The 26,496-nt window shown below is 47.0% G+C and overlaps 1 pseudogene; it reads right to left on the bottom strand.

The window, feature by feature from the left end:
- Positions 1–13,984: 13,984 nt before the first annotated feature.
- Positions 13,985–16,201, bottom strand: LOC146823040 (exocyst complex component 2 pseudogene; annotated as a pseudogene).
- Between the last annotated feature and the right edge of the window lie 10,295 nt (positions 16,202–26,496).

Here is a 26,496-nt window from a genome sequence, read left to right on the forward strand (position 1 = left end):
ATCACACTGAGAGAGGATTCAAGTGGAAGGTTTTATGTGCTATAAATCCGAACCCAAGGGGAGGCGACACTGAATCTACGCTGTTAAGGCAAGAGGTATATTTCATTTACAATATTCAATAGTACCATCCATGGACTAAGCAAACTGTCTGAAACAGGCCAAATTCAATAGATAACCAATCTGGATGCGCTGTACTACTCTGAGTCGCAATGTACCATAAATGTCCCCATAAGTATTTGTCATGCGCGTAACACTCATGAAGAATCTGACTCAATATAACTATGCAAAATGTTTCAACCTATGCAATGACAGTTTGAATATTTGTTTAAAATTTTCATTTAACGGAAATATGAGGAACAATCACATTTAGAATACCGTGCCTAAACTGAACTTGACCTCTTCTAATATACTTGTTTTATTCCCAAGGAATGAAGACATAAAAAAATAATGTTCTTTCATTACTATAGATGTTTAGTTTTCTAAACAGTACATTGCTAGTTATGTGATGATTTGCTCCTAATCGTCCACTTGTAGGGCCTCAGCACCAAAGCAGGGATCAGCCTTGTGTGCTTACGATGCTAAACCAGAGTTTTGTTTTAACTGATTCTCGCTACAGCACTTACCTCTAGAAACCTACCCTCACAGCATTTTGGTGGTCAACAGAGGGGCTGGATAATTTCCTGAGTGGGGCTGCTGCCATCATGCTGCTTGACTGAACTCATAGAGATTTTGAAAAATCCAAGGGGCATATACAGAATAAGTGTAGCAAAAGGGCCGCACACATTTTCTGTGATGGTGTAGTATGTAGCTGGTGATGCATTTTTTAGCACATTATTGCAAATATATAGTAAAAAGCATTGCGTTGTAGCACAGTGTCATTTACAGACAGCACATTCTCCATTGAAATGGCCACGAAAATTACTAACAGTTTTACTGATAAAATCATATAGCGCTTAAACAATATTATGCGGAAATCAGGTTTCAGCGAGTATTTGTAGTTTGCCATCACCAAGGAGATCATCAGAGAGTTCACTGTGTTAATTTTTAACCGATGGGATAGTCACATGGAAGGAAGCAAAGCCTATTTGCTCCCACTTATGTGCGCAGTTCATAAGAAATTGCTAGGTTGATATGTTTCGATCCTGTTAAAATCTTTGTGTGATTCACACTTCAGAATTAAAAAAAAATCTCCCGTTGTGATATGCTAAACGCTAGTATATTTTGAAATATATGTACAGAACATACATAGTTATGTATATATTTTGGTGTGTGTTAGAAAAAATGACGTCCTGAAGCCTTTCCTTTCTCACCAGTAAGACTGTCTCTTATTTTGAAGTCAGAGAACGAAAAGTAGAAATTGTCCATGTAAAAAGAAAAGCAATAATTTGTCAGAAGGCACCGTCTGACATTTGACTTCTGTCTTTTAATACAGTGTTAACAATATGACACAATGTGACAAGATAAAAACAAAAATTAAAAGAGTCTTTTTTGCTCATTCATCTAGGAAGCACTGATTATATTTGGTGGTGCTCCCCCCTTCCCCACACCCTTACTTCCAGTGCCAATGGTAGTTAATATGTTAGGTGTGATATCTTTGTGTCACAATATTTATACACACAATATTCTGACATACAGCCACCGTTAGTGACAGTGACAACATTTTTTTACAGTATGTTGTTATAATGGAAGCAACACACCATAGCTTCTGTGGGGCTGTGATGCCACCCCATCCTGTACAATGCTGTGCACCTTGTCAAGGCTGTACAGATTCGGAACAAAAACAGCACAGTATGGAAATGGGATTTTAATTTCTGAACCCGACACATACTGAAGTGATTGCATATACATCACAGAAACAAATTACTAGAACAACATTGACTGCGCGTTCTACCAAGACCTCCCCAACTCTTAGCTGTGATGTCTTTTTTCTTTCACATCCATTATATTATTAACAATGATGATTTCCGTCACTATTTGCTGAGTTTTAGATTTATTGCTACTATTGACACACTGTATTAAGAAATGCATGTTGAGGTGTGGGTTTCTGACTCTGCACCACTTTCAAACTATACAACATATTCAATTCAGGAACTTTACGCTTGAATTCATACCAAAAATTACATTTCTAAAGTACTATGCCATTAAGCTATGCCAAATTAAATTTTAATGGCAAAATAATTGTCAGTTTCCACGCTTTTACTTGACTCAAAAATGTTGCATATTTCAGTTTTTTTCAAAAAAGCAAATTGATTTTTGTACTCTTTTTAAACTCCAGATACAAAGCCGCCTCTGTCAGTTACTCTCTAATGATATGTGACTGTCCATGCATAGAGGTATAGTGCATGGTCTCCGAAAGCTGCACAGGCATCACACTCTGGAATTTAGGGAACCACACAAAGGCCCTGATTACGAGTGGCCACTTACTTCTGATGGAACTAGTAATAGCAACTAACCAACCCATCGAAATATGGGATGCTCAGCAACACCGCAGATCTGTTTACTTCGACCCAGAGATGACAGCCGCTGGAGGAAGGCAGCTATATCTTAAAACTGAATATCGAGGGCAGAATGAGGCATTACGGCCATTACCACGGGAATCGGATGTAGAATTACTGATTCCTTCCCATAACTCCTCATTTTTAACTGGACTCTCATGTTCCCAATCCCGTCATAAAAGTCCGAACTTTCATCGCCCCCAGAGTTGCCAGTACCCAAGGTAACCACAGAAGTGTCTGAATTTCAGCCCATAACCAAGCCACTGAGAGCTCCATAGCATACTGTGGTGCACACAAATGTCCATTGAGCAGTGCATTAAGTCGAGAGTTCAATTTGTTAATTGAAATGTCCGCATTTCGAATCCTTGTTATGATCACACCAGTGGTCACAAAGCATTCAATGATTGCAACACACGGTATCATGTGCAAACTGGAAGTTGTCCATTACAGGGCAGCTTCTGCTGTGTGTGGTGGGACAGCCCCAGGTGCTGGGCATAGGGCTGTAGGTTGGATATGCAACCCTGCAGTGTACCTTTTTGATATTGCCATTCGTGTAGCAAAGTGACCCTGGACCTTTAAAGGGGCAGGTGTTGCATTGCCTGCACATTGTGAAAACGAAAATAAGGATGAAGATCTATTGCTCCTAGCAGACTTCAACCATTCCAATTGCAGCTATTTGTACTGCTGAAAACACCTTATGAATATTAATGATGTATGGGGTGTGCTTTATTGCACATGAGCCCAGGTTACAGAGTCTGCAAAACCTATGTCCACAGCCAGACGTCCCGTGGAACAATACTGTCGGTCTGTAATGCATCTCAATCAGATCTATAGGCTTTCCCAACGGTGAAATAAAAGGTACCTAAGGTAGATAGGCCTGTGCTTCTCACCTGGCTCCTGAATTTGCATTCTCTAGCAAGCTTGGCATCGTATCTGCCAGAACTGCTCAGGATTTGTGTTGGTAGGACAGTGGTAATAGAATACTGCCCTCAACATTGGTGTAATTGAGTGTTCTATACACGGTGGGGTGGACTTCCTTTGAACATAGGAGACCACTGGTTCTATGTCCAAGAAATGATAAGACTGGTGCATGGTGTCATCTGATTATAGTTTTGAGATTCCTGATATCCCAGTTAGGATAGTGCCACCTGCCCTCTGTGGTAACATCTGGGCAATCTAGTTCTTTGTTCTTAATGCAAGATATGTGTTTAAAGCGATTACATGTACAGATGGGTAGAAGGTGTCGCTGCCTGTGGGTACATATATTTAGGGGTAGTTCGAGAGTGGCTGGTTGCCACTGCAGGCAGGTGTAGCCCTGATAGTTGTCCCCCTCTGTGCACCCCCAGTTGATTGTACTGCTCATTCTTAACACCCCTCTCTGCTCATTCGAGTGAAGCATAACAAAGAGCAAACCCTACTATCACCTAAAGCAAAGGTAGGACTTCTAAGCCGATATGCCATATCTCCACCAACAGCTTCTGTTTGGACTGCATGAACATCCTTGTGAGTATTCTGGGAAGCCTGTGATTATTGTAGATTCTAGGGCACTGTAATGATTATAGGAAGCCAGTGAGACTATTGTGTACACAAAAGAAGATGCACTTAAATATGTTTGGCTTACCCTAAATGTTCAAATGTAGCCTAAGTTCTGAAAGGCAGGTTGGCATGACACCCAGTGCTATGACATTTGAATACAAGCTGGCACTTTGACTTGGGCACGTCTTGAGCAAAGCTTTGTGCGCTAGCAACATGAGAAGGATCTGGCTATGGCTAGGACTCTGAGCTGCTCTCCTCAGTTAACAGACTGGGACTGTCAGGAACCAGATGCAGCAAACTAGTCACAAGATACAGGTTACAAGAGCTAGGCTGTGGTGACCATGACAAACATGAAGGTGGAGACTGCATCGCAGAAACTGAAACTGCAAACAGGGCCATCCTGAATGTAAGAGCAAAATTTTTTCTGGGTCACTGCAGGCCGATTCTGGAGAAGGATTATCAGGAGCAACAAAGAACACTTTGAGTATTAAACACAATGTGTCCTGGTTGTCTCAGGCATTTGTTGTCAATCCAGTTTGCACCTGCCTCCCAAGCCAACATCTTTCTTGTTTTCTGCAATTCCTTCCCTTTTTCGTTCTCTAGTTCCTGTTCTTAGATGGGCATTTGTGAGACTCTCGCATCTTCCAGCTACACTACTATCAGCATTCCTCATTCAGTTGCCCATTTTTAGGTCGAGCCTAGAGCAGCGCACATGCGTTGCTCTAGAAGAGGGACTTTTGGAATCACTCCTGACATTCTGAAAGCTTTCTGAAAGCTTGTGCGTGTGGTTGTCACATTCTATTGGCCTTTGCGTGTGGCTTTCAAAAATGAAAGCACGCAATTGGCCAAAGGCGGGTGCATGTCCCACTTTTTCTGAAAATGTTCACTCCCACGGCCTTCAGCTTTCTGAAGCGAGCAGCGGCGCGCACAGGGTACCATCTGTTTTGTATCATGTTTCTAATTAGTGCGTTAGCTTTCACTTTCGCGGCCGCGCTTGCTACATGTTCCTCCCTGTATTGTGCTGGCCACCTTCTCCTGCACAAATCGCTCCTGTAGCCCTTTGCTCATTTTTGTAGTTTTATTTGTGTGAACCGGACCCGATGGTCGCCATTTAAGGACACATTAATTATTTAATAGGCACGGGGACATTAAGGGCTCGGTCCGACCGCAGCTCTGCAGTGCGGTGCTGCTCGCATCCACGGCTGGTTTTCTTTTTACTTTGTGCACCCACAGAAAATGTCCGCAGTTCAAGAAAGAAGTTTGGATCCATAAATGGAAAAAGCACGCTTTCCGATTGTCATCTTGTGTTCTGACGGCAGCCAGGCATGCAATTAACTGTCCTCTTAGTGATTCCGCAACCATGCCTTCTGCTGAATTACAATAATATTATTTACGTTGCAGAGTGAGATATGTAGATCTTTCATAGAAGAAAGTATCTTTTTAGCCCCCCTCACCCCCATCCCAGAATAAATTGCCTGTCACAAATTAGAATGGGAGCTTTCTATCATCGCTTCTGTCTTTGCCCATACATGCATTTAAATCCACATATTTTCAGGGTTCCCGGACAGAACTTTTAATCTCGTGCCATTCGTACTCCACGTTTGTGAGGTTTGCACAAATACAATATTTATGGAGGTCACTGCATCATTAATGGCAGCCCCTGCTTTCAGTGCTGTCTTGGGCTCCTTGATACTCAGATGTGATGTGCTATCTTGCCACGGACGATTTACTTAGTAACAGAGCAAGTGAAGCTAGAAAGGCGCGTGGGCCCTCCGGTCTCCTTAGTCCGTCTTTTTAGTTGTGCGCTTTAATCATTAAGTGAAGTTGAGTCCATTTGGGAATGTTTCTTTTTACCAACATGGCTACAGTGTTACAAAGCGAAAAGCTTCATGATCGCTGTTTAGTTTTGGGGCTGGAGGCGATTTGCGTCTCCAGAACATCCAATTGAACACAACACACAGCCATCTGATCAAAATAAACAACCACAACAATAGACCTTGCCATTGTTTATGATACATATTTTCTGGATTGATTTCTTTATTGTCATAATTAATTAAAATTACGACTAAGCAATCCAGTACTCCCCAGCCCTCCCAAACACAAATTAAAAATAAAATTAGCCACAGGAAAGCCCAAATGCTGGCAAAACCAGAAATCAAATAAAAAACTGCTACTATTTACTAAGATCTATCTTCATCATCCAAAGTGCATTCCAAACCCCTTCACTCAATACCACGGTTTGGCACTCCCTGGACTTCGACTTTCTGTGTACGTTTACTGCTGGAGGAGGAGGAGTATTCACGCTTCCCGCGGTCAGCAGTCAGCGGCTTGAGCATAGCGGTGTGGTGTTGTGCGGAGCTGTGGACCGGACTGTGGACCAGACTGGATCCGGGTAAGAGCTGGCAGCCAGAGGTATTGGGGGCCAACGGAGTCAAGTCGGGTGGCCCGGGTGGAGCGCTGTGGCTTATTCTCCTGCGCCCGCTCCCTGCTCCCGTGGCTCCAGCGGCTCCCACTTTCTGCATCAAGTGCTGAGCTAGAGCCGACCGCCGAGCCTGCCACACCCAAAACGCATAGAGTGCGGAGAGTGGACTGGAATCCCTCCTCCCTCCCCTCCTTTGTTTCATTACTCCAGTTGTAAGGGGGCAGCAACTGACACGGAATCCGCCACATTCACTGCGGATTAAGCGCCGAGACAATACTCAAATAATCCTGACTGATAATCCCGACTAAGGGCACTTGCACGCCCCCACTGCCTCCTGCCTCCACTGCCTTCACTGCCCCTTCTGCCTTCACTGCCTGTCATCACCGCCTGGAGGGTAGATGAGAGGCAGGTAATGCGCACAGAGGCAAGGCACTACACACTAAACATCTAAGCATGAAGTTTTCCTGCAGGGCTTTAAAGCAGTATCAGCGAGAGCGAGGCTCTCGCTACCGGCGGCCGCAGAGTGTTGAGCCCGGGAGTGCCTACAGAAGCGGCCCAACTAGGTTGGGTGCAGGCTTCTGGTGCCCCCAGTGTGCCCTGCTCCCGCACCTCCTGCACCAACAGTTCCCCCAGGCCTCTTGAACTCTGCAATCCAGGTCTGTAAGCTGGAAATGCGTTCAGGAAAAACCAGAGGAGCGCCTCTACCTACGGATAAGCATAAAGCCAAGGAGGAACTTAAGGCACTCACCATAGCCCCTCCCAGCGAGCGCATCTTAGGACCAGGAACACCAAGCAGTGAAAATCTGGAATTGCCGTGTGAGTCAGCGGCCTTTTCAGCTTTAACAGCCCAAGAAGATTAAAATCAAGCCCAGGTGGACGCCGAGCCAACAGCAACTTCGACAAACCCCACAGTATTGACCCCAGAAGCTAAGTGGAAAGGCAGAACCACAGCCTCACTCATGACCTCTACCAGGCCTCATCCAGCTCGAAACAGCAGCAAACGGGCTCTGATCACTGATTTTTTAAAAGTTGCCATCAAATCTACTGCAGAAAACCCATACCTTCATCACTCCAAGTCTCCAAAAACAAACATTTCAACTAATCCTATCACAGTTTCTGCAAGCAAGGTTCCCACGAGTACCCTACGTGATAGTTCCTCCATAAGATGCGAGACCATTAGGAGTGGACCTTAGACCAATGGCTGGGCAGCTACATCTAAAGTAATTAGCGCAGTCCCAAGTCTTCAAATTCTATCATCAACAGCTCTCCACCCCGCGGATCCGCATCAAAAGACAAAGCCAAAGCCCCTAGTCATCGAGGCACAATTTCGAACACTCTTCGCACCTGCGTGAAGCAATAGAACATCAAGGCCAGAACTCCAGCCAAATCGAATTACTGGAGGAGTCGTTCTTCCAGTTTGAAACACTAAGAACTACTCCTTCGATGCCATCCCTTCAAATTAAGGACCCAAGGAAAAGTGACAAATCCAGTCGGTCCCCGGAATGTCAGAGCAACTCTCTTCCTACCTTCCCCAGCAATAGGGATTACCACACTCAGGCTCCCTCCGGCGAATCTAGTTGTTCTCCAACATCCTTTGGCCACTACTGCTCAATACTTTGGATACTATCGGCAAAGCCGTGACCCTCCACGCTGACAAGCTAGATACACAAGTAGATCTTTTAAACATCCTAGCAATCTATGTCCAGGGGGTCGAACAGAAACTACACAGCTTTAATGAGATGATCACGAAGGTGCAGCGGGACCGGGTCACCACATACCAATCGTGCCACTGCCATTGCAATCAAACATTGACAAGCTTTCTACCATGTCCAACATTACTGACAGAGCTCCTGGGCACCACCAGGGAAGCCCTACTAAACATCTCTCCTCAGGCCAGGAAAGCTCACGAGGCCCCACGGGATAAGATGGTCAAACTACTGTTAGCATGGGCACCCCTCCAACACCAATAAAAGCCAAAACATTGGCATCCGCGGCTGCAACCTCCCACGATAACTCCAACATTTAGGCCTCCCAATCCTTTAACAATAGCGTTCATTCACCAGGAAGGCTGCCAAAAGAAAACAAGCCACTAACTAAGTGGGAGAAAAAAACGCCTTAGAAAAGCGAGAAAAGGCAAACAACCAAGACAGCCAATTAACGCAATTTCCATTAAATCTGAACAGGGAAGGAAACAAAGTGAAAACGACGAGGTTTCAAATGTCCCATAAGCAAAAAGCAGCAAGGAACCCTTGATCGCTCCACTTGACTCCCCGACTACACTCAGCAGCCCAAATGACATCAAAAGGGAACAACCACTGTCAGACAAATTATACAGTTTATTTAAACCTCCAACCAGGAAAGAGAAACAACATCCTAACACCGCGGCCATACAATTAGCAAAACTTGTATCCCATCCAGGATTGAAATGAAAGAAGTAAGCACAGTGTGCCCTAGAGAGGTCAACACGATCAAGGAAAATGCCGGGAAAGCTCACTGCAATCTAGTGATAACCGATAAGCCCAGCCCGGGATGCAATGACATCACCAACACAAGGGTCAACGAAATTTACAACCAAAACAATACCAACGTTTCTCTGCATCCGCCCTTGCCCCAGTCAGAGTCGCAAGGGGGCGCTAAAACAATTATAATGGGTGCCAAACGCGTGCTGCAGCATGACTATTTCCTATACAAAAACAAAGTGGAATTTATTCCATACTATGTTTCAAGGGGTAACCACGACATTCTCAATAGAAGCGTTCTATTAAAACTATTCAAAGCTCTTCCCCCCTTGAGCCACATCAATACTAGGGACATTGATAGCATAGAGTTCAAACAGAACCAGCATTCCATGGAATTCCAAGAAAAAACTATGGCTACGTTTGCAGATCCCCTCTTTACTGAGCAAATCTGGGAGCAGAGGGATCCTCTTGAAAAGTGGGGCATCAAGTTAAAAAAGATCGACCCTCCGTGCTATCCTAGTCCATTAAACCTGCCCACACATTCAGCAGGCCTGTTAAAAGGTGCCAAAGGCCCGGACAACTGTAGCCCTCTATCAGGCATAGTCTCAAAGTCCAGGACATTCCAAATCCCCGTCGCTCACCCTGAAGCCAGCCAATAGGAACTTGGCATCCAAACACGGCTGGAACATCTCAAGCCAGGGCATGAAAAAACCCACAGGTAGCATTGATCCACCCAAGGGCTACAAAATCTGCTCCTGGAACGTGTTTGGCCTCGGTACGAAACATACTCCTCTTTCAAGAAACATGGCTAACAAATTCTACACCCCTAGTCAGCTACAAGGAATTCCTGAATCCTGCTAAGAAGGGGACTAACCAAGGGAGAGCAAAAGGGGGTCTCCCCACTTTTATTTAGACTGATATTTCTGGTCTTGCCTCCGCCATAGACATCGATTATTTCTGGTTGCAATGTGTCAAACTTGACGCCCCGCCCTCAACCACCCCGCTGATTGTAAACACTTACATCCACCCTGCGCTCAAACAAAAACGAGCAAGTATTGAACATTTACTAGCCTCACTCGCCACACTAAAACTCACCTACACTGACGCTAATATGATCCTGTCGGGGGACTTCAATATGAACTTATTGCAAGAGATAAAAGGCACCAGGGGATACGCTCAGGCCTCAAATCGATGTGACACCCTAGGCAAGAGATGCGCACCTCTCCTGCATGACCTCTAAATGCGCATGCTCAATGGTCAAAGCCCGACAGACTGCCCTGCAGCATACACAAGGGTCAATCAAAAGTCAGCCTCAATCATTGATTACAACGTCACGGATCACAACCTTGCTCCCTACATTATGAACTTTCAAATTTTGGATAGAGTAGAGAGCGACCACCAACCGCAATCCTTCATGCTCCTAAGAAAAATCGCAAATCCAATCCTTGTCAACGCAATGCTACAACAACTTAACTGCCACAACCTTAAACGTCTCACATGGAAAAAGGACAACATATGCGACCTTATGGGCACATGCATTAGCATTTTGGAGACATCCAAAACAGAATCATCAAGCATCCTGGCCTGGGAGTAATTTATCAGAGAACTAAATCTAAAATGCTCCAATCCAGCAACTGGCAGTAAAGCAGGACAACCTTTAGGGGCATTATGGTTTACTAAAAGCCTCAGAATTCAAAAACAACATTTGAATAAACATTTACGCCAATTAAGATCTCGGGGATCACCTTTCCCCAAGACCTCCTGCTTCTAATTTCAAAAGCCAGAAAACACCTTAAAAGAGACATAAAGGCGGCCAAGAAAGCGTTTCACGAAAACATCTGGGCAAAACTCCATTACTCTTGCAAACAAAGAGACTCCAAGCTCTTTTGTGGAATCATTAGCCAGCTAACCAATGGTAGGGACTGATACCACAACTCAGACGTAATGGAGGAAACATGGAGAGCTCACATTGAATCACTATAGAACGAAACTTCATCTTCAAGTATTGCTGACTGTGGCTCTCCAACAAGGAACAGAGCCGCTGCTAGAGATCTAGTAAAATATGATTCCACCTCTGATTTACCAGACTTCTCCCCGCGGATCCTTCATGAGCAAGCCTCCCAAATGCCTGGTTCTGGCAAAATGCACAACTGTGGGTGAACCATCTGGAGGGGAAGTATTCTAGTCCCAATATACAAGTCAGGTCCTCTCTCTGCCCCCTCAAATTATAGACTAGTCGCGTTAATCGATGTGGAGGCGAAAATATACGCATCAAACCTGCTGGCAGATTTAGAGGACTGGGCGGCACGCATAAAACTTATCCCTTACACACAAACTGGATTTAGGGCTGGGATGGGCACTCTTACAAACATTTCTGCTGTAACCCTCCTAGCCAACCAAGCTCTCGTAAAATCAAGGCCACTGTATGCATGCTTCATTGATCTCAAAGCGGCCTTTGACAAAGTCTCGAGAGCCACGATATGGGCAAAAATGCATAATTGGGGGTTCAGCCAAGTTTTGGGAGGCTATAATCAACCTGTATTCTCAGACGTGGGTGCAGATCAGGAAAGGAGACGGGCTCAGCATAACTGACAAAATCACAACTCTCAACGGGTTAAAACAAGGGTGTGTGCTAGCGCCTTGCCTTTTCAACATTTACATCGCTGACCTGGATGAGCACCTTTGGTCGATTCAATTCGACCCTCCAAAACTAGGCAACATTCCTATACCCAGACTTCAATACGCTGATGATATCGTTCTCCTAGCGCAAACACCGGTTGGTTTGCAAAGACTAATCACCGAATGAAGGTGATGCACTTTGTCAAACATCTTAAAACAGTAAAAAAACGTAAATTTACTTGGACCTTGGGCAAGCGACCTCTGACCGAGGTGGACTCGTATAAATATTTAGGCTTCCAAATTGGCTGCAATCTCAACTTGAAGACACACCTGGACCAAGGTCGCACAAAATCTAAACAGCTGCTATTCGCCTTTACAATCTTAAAAAAGAAGCTCAGAGGCTGCTCTACCGGCCATCTACTAAATGTTATTGCAGCAAAATTCCTTTCTTCTATCTCATACAGTACAGAAATCTTGAATGCCAAAGATGCCACAGGGCTGAACATAGCAAAGTCAATCCTTTTCAAGAAATTGTTTGCAATCCCCCTTTACATCCCTCAAGCTCAAATTCGGCTAGAATACGGCCTAAGAAACCAGATCCCAGACGGACAAGGTGCACTAGTCAAGTACTATTGGAGGATGAGAGACACAGAGGACAACACACGTGCTCACTATTGTTGGGTGGAGATTGAAAACCAAGCCAGGCTTAATATTTCAATCTTCAAAGCTCTGAAGGCTTCGCTCGTGGCTTTGCAGCTAGAGGAGGCCTGGCTTACTGCTCCTACCTACCTCGGTTTTAAATCTGTGGTCAACAAAGCTATAAAACAGCACTCAATACTATTAGACAAAACAGCTCTAGCAAAAAAATCCCATGCCTGGATCGTGATACAGACATACCAAAGGCTGCAACCCCAACCTTATTTGCTAGGTCATTTTCCTCACCAGAAAAAGCACTTCTTCACATTATTACAGCTTGGGTCATACCCATCTAAGGACCTAAGCCCGAAATGGAAACACTCATTGCAATCAAAGGAATGCCACCTATGCAGTGTAGGGGATGAGTCCTCACAGCATCTAATATGCATCTGCCCTGCCCTAGCAGAAACACGCAAAACGGCACTTCGGGAGGTGTTCAGGAAGGAACAAGTAAGAACTTGTAGAGCAGCAGTGATTCATTGCCTCGGAGGCTCATCAATCCCACTGTCCTGCAGTGCCATAAACTTTTATGAAAAATGCGGCAAAAGGACTGGACAAAATAAAACCTGCCAATCAACTTAAGTAGTTTCAGATCATTCAGCCCCAAACCCCTCTATCGCACTGCTTGCACGTTTTAAAATATTTGTTTAACCATTGCTTTTTAACAAATTATTCCATGTCTTTTCCCGATTCTTCAAATTCAAAAATGTATATTTTCTGCATGTTTTATCTATGGTGGTTTCTCCACCCTTTTATGATTTTTTTAATGAAATCAAATAAAAGTGTATTTGACATGACTACTAAGACTATCATTACAATGGCATAATTTTGTACACAGTAAGAAACACCGTTATGGTGTGGTAATATCTTAATATGTAATTCCACCCAAGGGTAGCGGTTGGTTCTGGTGGCCCGGTGGACTAAAGCATCCACTGCAGGGTCTTTATGGTCACAGGTTCAAATCCTGGTGGTTCTATTCAGCCTTTCATCCATCTGAGGTCGATAAAATGAGTACCATTGAGTTAGGTAACAATAAATCTGTTATTCAGCGCCAAGAGACCCCGACGGGGTAAATGTGTGCTTTACAAACACACGTTAGTGGTCGAATATGTTTATTTTGTAGATTTAAATTAATTACAATAAATACAAAGAGTAAAAGCAAATAAAGAATACAATGAGCTGTCAATACAGTTAAGCCACACAAGATGAACTTCGCAACATCATAAATATGGAAACTTAAGAAGCTAAATCCAAAACGCACGCCCTTGTTGTTTCATCTACTGTTCTTAATGAAAACTCTCTAAAATATGATAATAAATACATGTTCCGAATGTCACTAGGGCCTGGGCAGATATATAAGGTTGCATCAAAATTATTAGACAATCTTCAATATTCCAGGAGCTCTCAAACTGCTTCAGAGCAATGTATAAAAGGCGTAAGTATTTTTGTTTAGTTCTTGCTATCACCTTTCTATCAATATAGTACTGCCTAGGCAAGAAATATGAAACTAACAAGTACTCTGAGTGATGATATCGTGATACCCTGAGGAGGTCAGTTGTTTGGAGCGACTCATGCTGCCCTTGTCTGATGGCGTTTTCAGGTCTCGCCTAGTGACGCAGCACATGCGCTGCTCGTCTTGGCGAGATCTATTGTCGTTGGTTTGTGTTGGGAAGGGGGACAGGAACTGTGCACGCGCCTGGACAGGTGATGTGCACGTTCAATGCTCCGGCCGGCTCGGGTGTATTGCTCTCCTCCCCTCATGCACTGTGCACACACCCGGACAGGCGATGTGCACGTTCACAGCTCCGGCGAGCTCGGGCACACTGCTCTCCTCCCAAAGCATCATCTCGAGCTGACTGAAAGCTGCTACCTCGTTTCAGAGAAGCCGTATGGCTGAGTCGGCCTATCGGAGAAGGGCGCCCTTCGCTGTCTAGGTCAAGCATTGGACTGTGCTGCACTAGATTTCCTTTCTGTTCTTTAATATAGCCATCTTTACAGGTGTGCATTAGATGGAGAATCCACTTGTGCTGAGCACTGATGCACTGCCAGGCTGGGTCCCCAACTCCATGCAGATCTGAAAGACATCTAATATAACGCTTCTGATCGTGCAAAATGGATGGAGTCTCTAGCAACCTATCCAGCAGACACTGTCTTAATGCTTCGATCCGGGTTTCAACTTCCACATAAACTTTCTTAAATACCTGCACCTCAGTCTTCCCAAAGAGGGACTTGGCTTTCTCATAGTCATTAATGACCACATCCTAATCCCCCTTTTGAATATTTTTTTCAATATTTAGTGGGAGATTGAAAAGAAATTTAAAACGCTGGAGCACATTTAGTGTATTTCTTGTAGAATCTGCTTTGTCTTTGCAGCCTAGCACTTCCTGGCATAGTGTATCTGCAGTATTGCTTGCTCGGTTGAGCACATTCTCCAGATTCTGCATCATCGAGCCTTCCACTTTCTCAGTTCCGTCAGCTTCGAGTTTCTGATGTATGGCTGACAAGGCATTCTGAGCTTCAAAGAAAGTGCTCAGACCTCCTTTCACATATGCCAGGTTACCCTCGTTTTTCTTGTTGGACTGCTTCCTTAGGTTGTTAGCTGCTATTCAGAGCTGATCAAAGCTTGTTGAGGAGTGATTTTCTATCAGGTACCAAGTAGCAGAGAAATTTTCACTTGTAAAATCTCCACTCATTACATGAAACAGGGTTTCTAAATCTTTCTGTGGAACCTTTCCCTTGTCTATCTCGATACCAAGAGGATTAGCTGGAGGAAGGGAGAGAGGGGAAATCCCTTTATTTCTGTCAGTACACATGTCATAATAATTCATTTCCTCAACCCAGATGGCAGACTGATCCAAAATACCTATCCGTTCAGGTTTCAGCAGTTTGAAAGAAACAGTAGATGTTCCTTTTCCTCCTGACTTAGTTGTGACGATGATGTCCTTTATCACTTTTATCTTGTCCAACCCAGCAGACAATCTTACTGGCAGACATCCATTCTGCAGTCAGTAAGCAGTTGTTATGTTATGTTATGTTATAACAATTTATTAAGCGCACAGCGACTCCAGCAAAGGAGCATCCCGGCGCAGAGACAAGGAGCAGTCATAACACAACATGGAGATGATACAACAGAAAAGTACTAAAACAAGGGAGCTAAAATAGGAAGGTTTTTATGGCTCTACGAAACGGCAGCAAGTCCTCTATCAGCCGAATTTCAACTGGGAGGGTGTTCCAAATTGACGCGGCTCTCACCCTGAAGGACCGGCCCCCCATCCTGCTGAGCCTAAATCTGGGGACAACAGCAAGAGCCTGACCTTGAGATCGAAGATTGCGGGTGGGAACATAAAAAGAGATGGAGTTGGCCAGGATCTCAGGGCCTATGCCTCTAAGGATTTTGAAGGTCAGACACAAGACCTTGAAGATAATACGCTTCCTCACCGGAAGCCAGTGCAAGGAGCGGATGACATGAGACACCGGGCAGAACTTAGGAAGTCCAACAATGGCTCTCGCAGCGGCGTTCTGCACCCGCTGCAGACGGGTTAACTCAGCCTGGTTAGCCCCCACCAGCAAAGAGCTGGCGTAGTCCAGACGGGAGATGATGGTTGCCTGGACCACAAGCTGTCTTGTAGGGGCATCGAAGAACTTAAGCACCGGCCGTAAGCCTCTTAGTAGACCGAAGCAACAGGCTGCGATTTTTTTGGTGTGCCCTATAAATGTAAGACCAGCGTCTAACCAGACCCCAAGGTTCTTCACCTCCGACACTAAGGTCGGAGTGGGGCCCAGCTCCGAAGGCCACCACTGATCGCCCCAGAGCTCCACTCCCTTCCCACAAATTGTTAAACCTATGAGATCTGCTGTCCCAGTGCCCAAGTTCTCGCCTCGAATGGTAACCTTTGTCCATGAAATGGCCTCGTTGGGGGAGATGCCAGTCACCAGTGGGGGTAGCTGGCCACGAGACATGGCAGTTGTCATGAATTTCTATTTTCCAATCCCTTAACCAATAAGGCGTGTCCGTGAACCACAGCCTAGCATGCACGGCTCGTTGTTGATATTTTAACGGATGATATGTGTTCAACACTGCTCTCGTCTCCTCACGCTGCCTATGTTTGCTAACACTCTGTCCCCGTAGCTAGCCTTGCAGCCTGACGTGAGGCCGATCCAGAGCGCCATGTGACGTGCACTGGGGTGGCGAGGGCTTTGCAGTTTGTAGCTGGGCCGGGCTGTTGGATGTTTGTAGCCAGGGGTGTGCGCCGCTCCCGTCCAACTCAGCACCGTTGAACAAGTAAGTGACAGTGATGCGGCATTGTGTGAGGGTGAGTGTGGCCGGAGGGCTGCTTGTTCTAAATGTGCTCATTATGACTTGGGAAAGCATGCCACGTCAGAGTCCCAGGACATTAATGCGAGGTATACATAAAAACACAGTGGTCAGGCGATATCGAAATGGCACGCAGTTACAAGTATTTACCTCATTTCGTGTATGTCATTTAGTTCATAAATGCTTAGTGGAAGCCCGCAGTCTGTTTCTTTCTCGACCTCTGGCTTTTTTCAAAGCCACAACAATGTGGGCTTGGGGGGAAGCCGAGCATGGCGAGGTCTGCCCCCCGGGCAGATTGGGAAAGGGGGGAGTGGCCGGCGAGCGGCCATTTTGTATGTTTTGGGCTACATTGGGACTAGCCCAATTGTAGCCCAATATTTGTATTATAGCCCAAGGGGTATTTATTTAATTTTCGCGCCTCCCCAGCCACCATTTTAGGTTTGGTGACCTGGAGGCTGGGAGCGCTGTCCTAGATAGGTTTTTTGTGAGGAGTAGGGTGTTTGTTGTTGTTTTTGTGAGGCTTGTTTTGCTCATTGTTGATGATGGGCGGTAGAGATTCCATAGTCGTGGAAGCAATGCGGCTTCTCCGCGAGGCGGGGCGGATGGATCTTTTGATCCCCGCTGCAGTTGCGACCCCGCACCCGGTGAGGCACGCGTCTGCCAGGGTGGCGGCCGCCGTCGTGGCCTGCTCGCTTCCCCAGAAGGCGGAACCAGCAAAGGTAAGCGGGAGGGGCCGTGCGATGGTTCGGAGCACGGCCCTGAAGGTTGGGAATGTGTTGGTTGGGGTCGCGGGAGGCGCAGGGGGGGAGGTGCACTCCATGAGCAAGGATGCGGGCAAAGTGTTCCGGTGAGGGAGCGCGTCTCGCGTCTCCCCGCCGGGTAGGCATGTGTCTGGGGGCCCAGTGGTGGAATATTATGTGGCAGGTGAGGCAGCGGGCCGCTTGGTTAGCGGAGCGGCCCCGTTGCAGGAGGAGGTGGGGGGACAGCGAGGCAGCGTGCAGGAGGCCCGCGCTGACCGGAGTGTGCAAGAGAGGCGGGCGGGGGAAACAGGCACGGCAGTGAAAGGTGTGGCACAGACTGGTGATCGGAGGGGGAGCCCGGTGCGTGGCTCCCCTCTGAGATCACAAATGGAGAGGGGGCCGCTCACATGTCAGAAGAGCGGCCCCGGCTAAAGCACAAGGACAAAAATTTGTCTTGGGGGCCACGGGGGGTACAGGGAGCCAGTTAGTAGATGAGACTCAGTCGGCGGCAGGTGGAAGGGGGCAGTAGGTTTCGCTGGTGGCGGGGAGGGAGGGTGGGGTGTCTGACATGGGGGTGCAGGCCCAATTTGTAGGAGTTGTAGGGACAGGGGGGCAGATAGACATGGGGTGGTCTGTGGGCTCCTGGGGGATGGCAGGGGTGACAGATGGAGGGGATTCTCCCTTACTTATAGAATCAGACGGGAGCGACCAAGATTGGGTGGGTTTAGACATTTTTCCATCTTTGGCGGAGGGTGTTTCTGGGGCCCCTGGGAGGGCGACGCAGGACGGGTTTCATTTGGGAGTACGACAAGAGGTTTTAGAAAAGGGGGTTGAAGATGATGCAGCGCGGTGGGTGGGTGATTACTTGGGGGAGGGGGTGCGGAGCCGAGTTTTCGGGGGCGGTCTGGAACAGGGGGTTTGGTGTGAGTGACGGGGAGGGGGATGTCGGGGATGCGGAGGAGATGGAAGATATGAGTGCGGTAGGGCGGGCATGGGTTGCGAGCACTTTGGGGGCCGCAAGTAAGAGGGGCTGGGATGGGAGGGAAAAGAGAGGTAGGCCCAGCACACCAGACCATCCGTTTTGTTGCAAGCGGTGGAGTGACGACCAGAGCATCGCAAGATGCCAGACTTGGTAGGCCTGGGGGCGGCCCATTGGCACCAAGGAGAAGGGAGGGTGGAGCCTCGGGCGGCATACCCAGTACTGGTGGGGGATCCTGGCGTGGCTGGCATAAGTAGGCCCGGGACGGGCTCGCCGGCCCCAACACCCCAGGGTACGCAACGGCCCGGGGGACAACGCGGACAATGGAGCAACACTGAAGAAGATTTGGGTCTTTCCCGTAGGGTGCATTCGGCACCACCATCGGGGAGCACTGGGGGCGTGCGGCAGGAGGAGTTAGATTATGAGGAGGATAGTATGGAAGAGGGTGAGGTGCGAGATGTTGACACAGAGGAAGAGGGGGGCTGAGTAATGTTGTGTCAAGTATTTTCCAGGTGTCATGACGCCCAGCGCTGCCCACGATTCGGACATCGCGATGGGACGACAGCTCGGCCCCTCGGCCAGGACGCAGGGTGGAACGGCGGACGGAGTCCTTGGCGCCAGGTAAACGATCTTTGCTTGGGCGTCCTGTGATGGTGTCCGTGGGTGTGGGTGGGGCTGAAAGGGAGCGGGGGTAGGTTGAACAAGGGTGCTTATGTGGTGGATGGTGGGGTAGGAACTGAGGATTCAGGTAAGGGTACGGTCGAAGGGTCAGGTAAGACAGCTAGTGACATGGGGAGCATGACGGATAAGAAGGTGATGGTGGAAATTCAGACGGGGGAGGGGGAGACCAAATTGGAGAGTAAGGAGGTGAAGATAAAACGTTTACCATACATGGGTGTAACCAAGTCTTTGGGCGCTCATCTACTGTTGTCCACCAAGGAACGGATTTGGAAAGGGAAATATGTCGAGATGCTTAAACTCCTGCATAGGGAGGTGAGAGCAAAAAAGGGTTCGAAAGAGGAGGAATTCGAGTTGGCTAAACGGCCAAAGGTGCCGTTAACGATTGAGAATTGGACAGCAGCTTTTCTCATATACGCTAGCATATATTGCGAAAAATTCCCGGACAGGTCGGTGGCCATGTTTAAATACATGGACGGCATCAGGAAGGCTCAAATTACGGGTGGTGGCTACGCCTGGGCGCAGTACAATGAGGAGTTCCGGGCACGCATGGCGTGGGACCCGGAGGAGAAATGGGGTGAGCTTGATTCGGATTTGTGGCAACATACGATGGGGCTAGCGGGGTCTGATAAAATTAATTTTACGGCCAGCGGGCTCCCGCTCATGTATCATCGCTTTCGAGGAGGCCTCACCCGTGGGGGGGTGGGGGGAGCAGGCAGGGGGCAACTGGGGTCAAAAGGGGCATGCTGGGAATATAACAAAGGGTTGTGCACCAGGGAGTACTGTAGTTTCCAGCACGATTGCTCCGGGTGTGGAGGAAGACACGCTTTGGTCAATTGTTGGGGCGGCCAGGGGCAGTCGCAGGGTTCACAGCAGTGGCAGACGGGAGGTTTTAAAGCAGGGGTCAGCATCAGCAGAAGCAGATGGGAGGGGGGCACGGGGCTAAGGGGCCTGGGCCCAAGGGCTCATACTCCAGTTAATGTGGATAACTTGTTGGCAGCATTGCAGGGGTATCCGGAGAGGGAGGCTGCAGAGCGGTTGCGACTGGGGTTTCTGGAGGGTTTCAGACTGGGGTACGAGGGGCCAAGGGTGAGGAGGTGGTCAGACAATCTAAAATCAGCAAGGGAGCACTCTCAGGTAGTGCAAGACAAGCTCAACAAGGATGTGCATGAGGGCCGCATGGCGGGTCCCTTTCAAGATTGGCCTTTACCTAATTTGATTGTGTCACCCATTGGTGTGGTGCCTAAAAAATAGCAAGGTCAGTTTCGTCTCATTCAACATTTGTCGTGGCCTGAAGGAGGTTCGGTGAACGATTTTATTGACGAGCGGGAGGCCGCTGTCTCTTATTCATCTGTTGACGTAGCCATGTCACTGGTAGTGACCGCGGGCGCAACAGCAATGATGGCAAAGTGCGACATAAAGTCGGCTTTCCGGCTGCTTCCAGTTCACCCGGATGACTGGGATCTTTTGGGCATCCAGTTTGGCGGTCACTGGTACGTGGACAAAGCGCTGCCGATGGGCTGCTCTATGTCATGCGCGCTTTTTGAGTGTTTCAGCACGTTCCTACAATGGTTGTTTACGGAACGGACGGGTCACCAAGGAGTTACGCACTACCTGGATGACTTCTTTTTTGTGGGCACCTCAGGCTCTGCGGACTGCCAGAGAGCGCTGGACAGTTTCCATGAGCTCATGAGGGGACTGGGAGTGCCGTTGGCACCGGAAAAGACTATGGGACCCAGCATGGCCCTTTCCTTCTTGGGAATTGAATTGGACTCACGGTTGATGGAAGCACGACTTCCAGCAGACAAAAAGCAGCAAATGTTGGGGCTGCTGGAAATAATGTTGGCAAAACAAAAGGTCACGGTTAAAGACATTCAGGTGCTGCTGGGTCACCTCAATTTTGCTTGTCGAGTAGTCAGAGTAGGGAGGACTTTTTGTAGGCGACTGTGTAGGGCACTTGCGGGGCAGAGGCCTCCGCATCATTATGTACGACTGTCAGTGGGAGTGCGGGAGGACTTGAGGATGTGGCAGTGTTTTCTTGCGACATTTCAATGGCATACCTTTGATGAGGGAGGCTGACATGCTATGGGATGTTCACATTTTTTCGGATGCGGCAGGGAATACTGGATTTGGTTTGTACTGGCAAGGGAGGTGGTGTGCCGAGCAGTGGCCTGAGGAGGGGTTGGAAGGGGGCAGGAGCATTGCTTTTTTGGAATTTTTCCCTCTGGTGGTAGCAATCACACTTTGGGGGGAACTCTTGGCGCACAAGAAAGTCACTTTCCGAATTGATAATATGGCGGTGGTGCACATTGTAAATCGCCAGTCTGCCCGAGATGAGCAGGTTCTGAAGTTGTTGAGGATCTTCGTGCTGAGCTGTTTAAAGCATGATATTGCTTTTCGTGTGGTGCATGTGCCCGGGTGTGGACAATGACATTGCGGATGCTTTGTCTCGTTCACAGTGGGGGAGATTCCGTGGGCTCGCCAAGGACGCGGACAGGACTCCAACCATAATGCCGCACTAGCTGTGGTACGTAGGCAACACAGGATGTTGCAACTGGTTCTAGGTTCTCTAGCTCACTCCACGAAAACAGCGTATCGGGCAGCATAGGAGGAATTGTTGCGCTCTGGTGCACGGCAGCGGGTTTCTTTGGCGTCTAGACAGGAGGATGTTCTTCAGTTTATCTTGGATTTGGTGGAGAAGGGTCTCATGAAGGTCACGATAGTGGGCAAATTGGTGGGGATTGCTTTTGTCGGGAAATTATTGTGGGGCTAGGCTCCCTCCGCGGGGGAACTTGGGGCTCGCATTTTGGAGGGTTGGACGCGGGAATGCGGATGGGCATCCCGGGTGCTGAATCCTTTGTCCTGATAGCTGTTGGAAGGGGTGATTGGGGTGTTGCCTAGTTTGTGCTTTGACGTTGGGGAAGTGGGTCTTTTCTCCACATTGATGTCCTGGATGTTTTTCGGGGCCTTTCGAGTCTCGGAATTGTTGGGCACTAAAGCGGAACAGGGGCTGTCTTGGAGGGAGGTTTCTTTTGGGGTTGATAGGGTGCACATATGGCTGAGGAAAGCGAAGATGGATCAGAGGGGCAGGGGAAAATGTTTTTTTTTGCAAAAGGGGTTGGCTTTGCAAGTTTGTCCTTATCAGTGGGGTCTGAGGTGGAGGACTTTTTCTTGTGCTTTTGGGGGTTTGGTTTTTGGGCATGGGGACGGGCGGTGCGTTAAGGCTTCACAGCTGTTAGCGGTGCTGAGGAAAGCGTTGGGCAGGCTGGGGATCGATGGGAAGGCTTTTGGGACGCATTTGTTTCAGATTGGTGCAGCTTCAAAAGCTCACTCTAGAGGCTGGGAGCGAGGGGACATTATGAGGTTGGGCAGGTGGTCTTCAGACTGCTATCAGCGTTATGTCCGCATCATACCTGGGGGGTTATAGTGTGTTTGTTCCCCTTTTTTCCTGTTGTTCATTCATGTTTCTCATTGCAGGTTCGGTGATGGGTCCCCTCGCCAGCGAGATGTCCATTTGGATTGTCGGCCATTCTTTTGTGAAAAGGGCGCAATTCCAGGCCAACTCAAGCTATTTTGGGGAAAGTTTGGGTTTTAACAAAGATCTTTTTTCTGTGGGTTGGCGTGGTAGGGGTGGTATGCGGTGGAACGAGCTATTACAGGTTCTCAACGGGATTTTGGTGGCTGGTAGGTGCCCGGATAGGCTGGTACTTCACTTTGGGGAGAACGACATAGTGAGGGAGACAGGCTTGGCACTTATGCGTTGCATGAAGAGGGACTTGGCCTTGATTAAAGCTCAGTGGGCTGGTTGTTCTATTGTCTGGACAGAGTTTGTTCCTCGCAGGGTTTGGAGAGGGACGGTTAACCCGGGCGCGTTGGACAAGGCTAGGCGTAAGTTGAACACGGAAATGGTGAGATTTTGTCGGCAGTCGGAGATTTTCAGGATTGCGCATAAGGAGATTAGGTATGATTCGCCTGATTTTTTCAGAGATGACAGGGTCCATTTATCCCGGCTGGGTATGGACTTGTACCTATTGGAATTGAGAGAGGTTCTGGCCAGGTTAGTGGGTGTGTATAGGCATTGAGAAGGGAGTTGGGGTGTTGTTGTGGGGAGGCAGAAAAAGGGGGAGGCGGCATCTCCGCCTACACTCCCCCCTTTTTCTGGGTGGTGGGGTGGTTGACAGTTGGCCAGGATTGGCTGTAGTTTTTTGTTATATGTTGGTAGTTTGTGAGCAGGATCAGGAAAAGGATAACCAGGTAGGATAAGTTTAGATTAGAGGCTGGTTAGTTACAGTAGCACAAAGGCAGGTATGGATTAGGGTCAGGGGAGTTTAGGATTTCGAAATGCTACATTGTGTAGAATTGGGTAAGATTAGGGTTATGGAATGTTATGTTGTATTTTGTGGGGTGGGGGATCTGATGTGGGGATCGTAGGGGTGGGGGGAGGAACAAGGGGTCAGGAAATTCTTGTACAGTGAGGTTTTAGTTTTGGAAGGTAGTTGCCAAGGGTTGGAATTGTGATATGCACCTGTTTCAATAAAGCGGCCTTTTTCACACACAGAAAGCGGTCTCGTGTCGGCTTGCTCCCCCCCCCCCCTTTATTTCCCAATGTGTGCAGTTTGTATTTTTGGCACATTTACACCTCTGAACGTACATTTTTTTTCTTTACTATTCACTAAAAGCCTGCACTGCAACTTTAGAACGTTCCTGATGTGTGGTACCACTGCCAAAATGTGAATACAACTAATAGCTTTAGAGTTTATGATGCGTTTTAAAAAGAGATGAACATTTTGTGGGATTGAAGGGCATAAGTGTTGCTGGGCTTCTGGTTCACAAACGCTGACAATGGTTCAAGTACCAATGTCAATCATGGCGTCTCTTCTCTGTGTGTTTTACATCATGGATGTCCGAGGGCCATGACTGGACATGCTACACTAACACAGATTTCTTCTGGTCTGGTCGTTTGCAACAGCAAAATTAAACTATTGATGCTGATAATCTCCTACATTTTTATGTCATTCTGGTGGTTGCTGTTGCCAGGATACTTTACAGGTCTAGTTGTGATGAGTCTATGCTTACCGTGGATTACATTGAGTCTCCATTAAAGTGCTCATGTCTTTTAATCACTAGAATTTTTATTTTAAATTAGCAAGATATTGGTTCAATGTCTGCTGCCAAATTAGCAACTCAATTAAATAACGCATATGTTCCTGGAGAGTGAAAACATACTTCAATAAAAGCAGCTTCTGCCGTCCCGTGCCGCTCTCGGCAGGGCCTGGGGTGGGTTTAACTTTATTTTCTTTTTTTGTCAGCTATTGGTTGCTCTGTTACCCTGAGTATCAGAACTATAGTCACAAACATCTTTGTAAATTATATTATAAACCCGCTCCATTTCAAAATATTATTTTGCAAATGCATCAAAATTGTTAATATGTGTTGACATATATACTTAGTTCAGATGATTTGTTTAAAATTTACTTTTCTTTCAAATGTTTTTTCTTTCATTTCCCTCGCTTGCTCCCTGAACCTTAACTCTATCACTAACCCATACCCTAATTTTAACTGTGTCCTGCAGTTTAACTTAACTCAAACACTCTCCCTAGCCCTACATCAGTTGGTAACACAGAGCTTATGCCTAACCATGCTCCTGCCCCTCATACAACCCTACCTTTCTCCCTTAACCCAGACCTAACACTAAACTTTCACCCTTAATCCAGATCCTATTTTTCTCAATAACTATAGCTTTCACCCTTAATCCAGACCTTAAGCATAACCTTGCGTTTATCCCTCTCAGTAACCCCAGCTTTCACTCTTAAATCAAATGTATCACTCACCCTAACCCTAACGTTCACCTTCAAAAAAGACCTGCTCCTATGCCTCACCTAATCCTAGTTTTCTCCTTTCACCCAAACCTTATACTCAATCCTGATCCTGCCACTAACTCTAACCCACAACTCTAACACCACACAATTCCACAACTAACAATTCCAATGCAACCCATATAATTTCACTCCACTCCAAACCAAAACACATAGGTAAAAGACATTATCATTTACAACTCCCAACTGCGAGACCTATTGCATTGCAAATGCTTGTTAAGGACTGTTTTTGACAAGCCCAGCAAGTCCACGATAGACAGCAGGTTATGTACGCTTATAAAAGCAAGACCTTGTTGGGATTGTACTGCCAGATATTTAAACGTCAGTTATAGGAGGAATCAAAACTCGACAAACATACCTTGGTTGCAGCAGAGTTCTTTGCATAAATAGGAGGTTAGGGAACCAATTCAAGATTTTGTACAATCAGGACACATTTTTCCTACGTAATTGCATGCTTTATAAGCTAATTTAGTCCACTCCTTCATCAGGCGGGGAGGGAAAATGTGCGTTTTAGCTTTTGGGACTGCAAGACCTTTTTGGAGTTCTGTTCACTGGTGTACTAGTGGTATTATCAATTATTATCAATACCAACAAGTAGGACATCACCACATCTTATACCATAACCAGCAGCATTAAAGAACAGTAAATGTTAAGCACACAGGATAGTGTGCTGCATAGCTAACTAATTGTAAGGTCCCAAAGGCAAGACCTATTGGCTTTGCCAGTGCTTGTCGTGACTGCAGTGTTGGTGCCCTGGTTGTCCCTGCTGGCTTGTTAATTCTGCTGCTACGGAAACCAGTGAGGCACAGTCTCTGTGACTCAAATGCCATGAATGTGAATTCAACGATTTTTGTATCATAGCCCTCTGCCCTTTCCCTTATGGTCGGTCTGAGTGAGTCTCCGCACATGAACCTCTGAGATACCTAATAGTGGCAGGGCCATAATCTGTTGTTTGCCAAGATGGAGGGAGAGGCGGAGCTGTGTTTTACTCTTCCTCTTGTTTCCCCCCACTTCCTCTCTGTCGTCTCTGTTCCTACAGTGTCAGGACTATATTTTCAAATATCTTTATTGTTTTGATTAAAAAGAAAATACATTTACATTACAATAGCAATACATAAAAATCAGAAGCAAATATATAATAAAGTGGAATTTGAAAAAAGGACTACAAAACAAAGGAACATCTGTACTGGTATGAAAAGATATCAAAGTTAACACAGAAGAATGGTCAGGCTAGTGTCAAGACTAGAGCGAACTCGAGGTATGGTCCATCATCGGCCTCTCGACCCATAAACCCTTGCTAGGCACAGGCTTTAGAATGAAGGAATAATATTTTCTTTAATAACCTGAGTAGAAAGAGACTGACTGCCCAACATGCTTAGCACCTCAACAAACTCACCTTACCACTGTGAGTGTCCGGCTGCTTTGGAACCTGCTGTGAGAACAGACTGCCTGAGACCTGAGTGCAGCAGGACACCCTGACCAAGATCCCTCACACTGATGCAGTGACTGTTTCTGCATCCTTCATTATATGAAGCCACTGGATGCTACTGCAGCCAACAAGAACAACTGAAGAACATCTGTGGCAATCCACTGCATTCTGCGGGGGTTGTCCTTCCGGGTCTTAATCCTCTATAACCGTGTGAGCTTAAAGTTGTCCCTCCTGTTGTTCTACTGCTTGTCA

The sequence above is a fragment of the Triturus cristatus genome, chromosome 5_2 (genome assembly GCF_964204655.1).
Source record: "Triturus cristatus chromosome 5_2, aTriCri1.1, whole genome shotgun sequence".
Classification (NCBI taxonomy): Eukaryota; Metazoa; Chordata; class Amphibia; order Caudata; family Salamandridae; genus Triturus; species Triturus cristatus.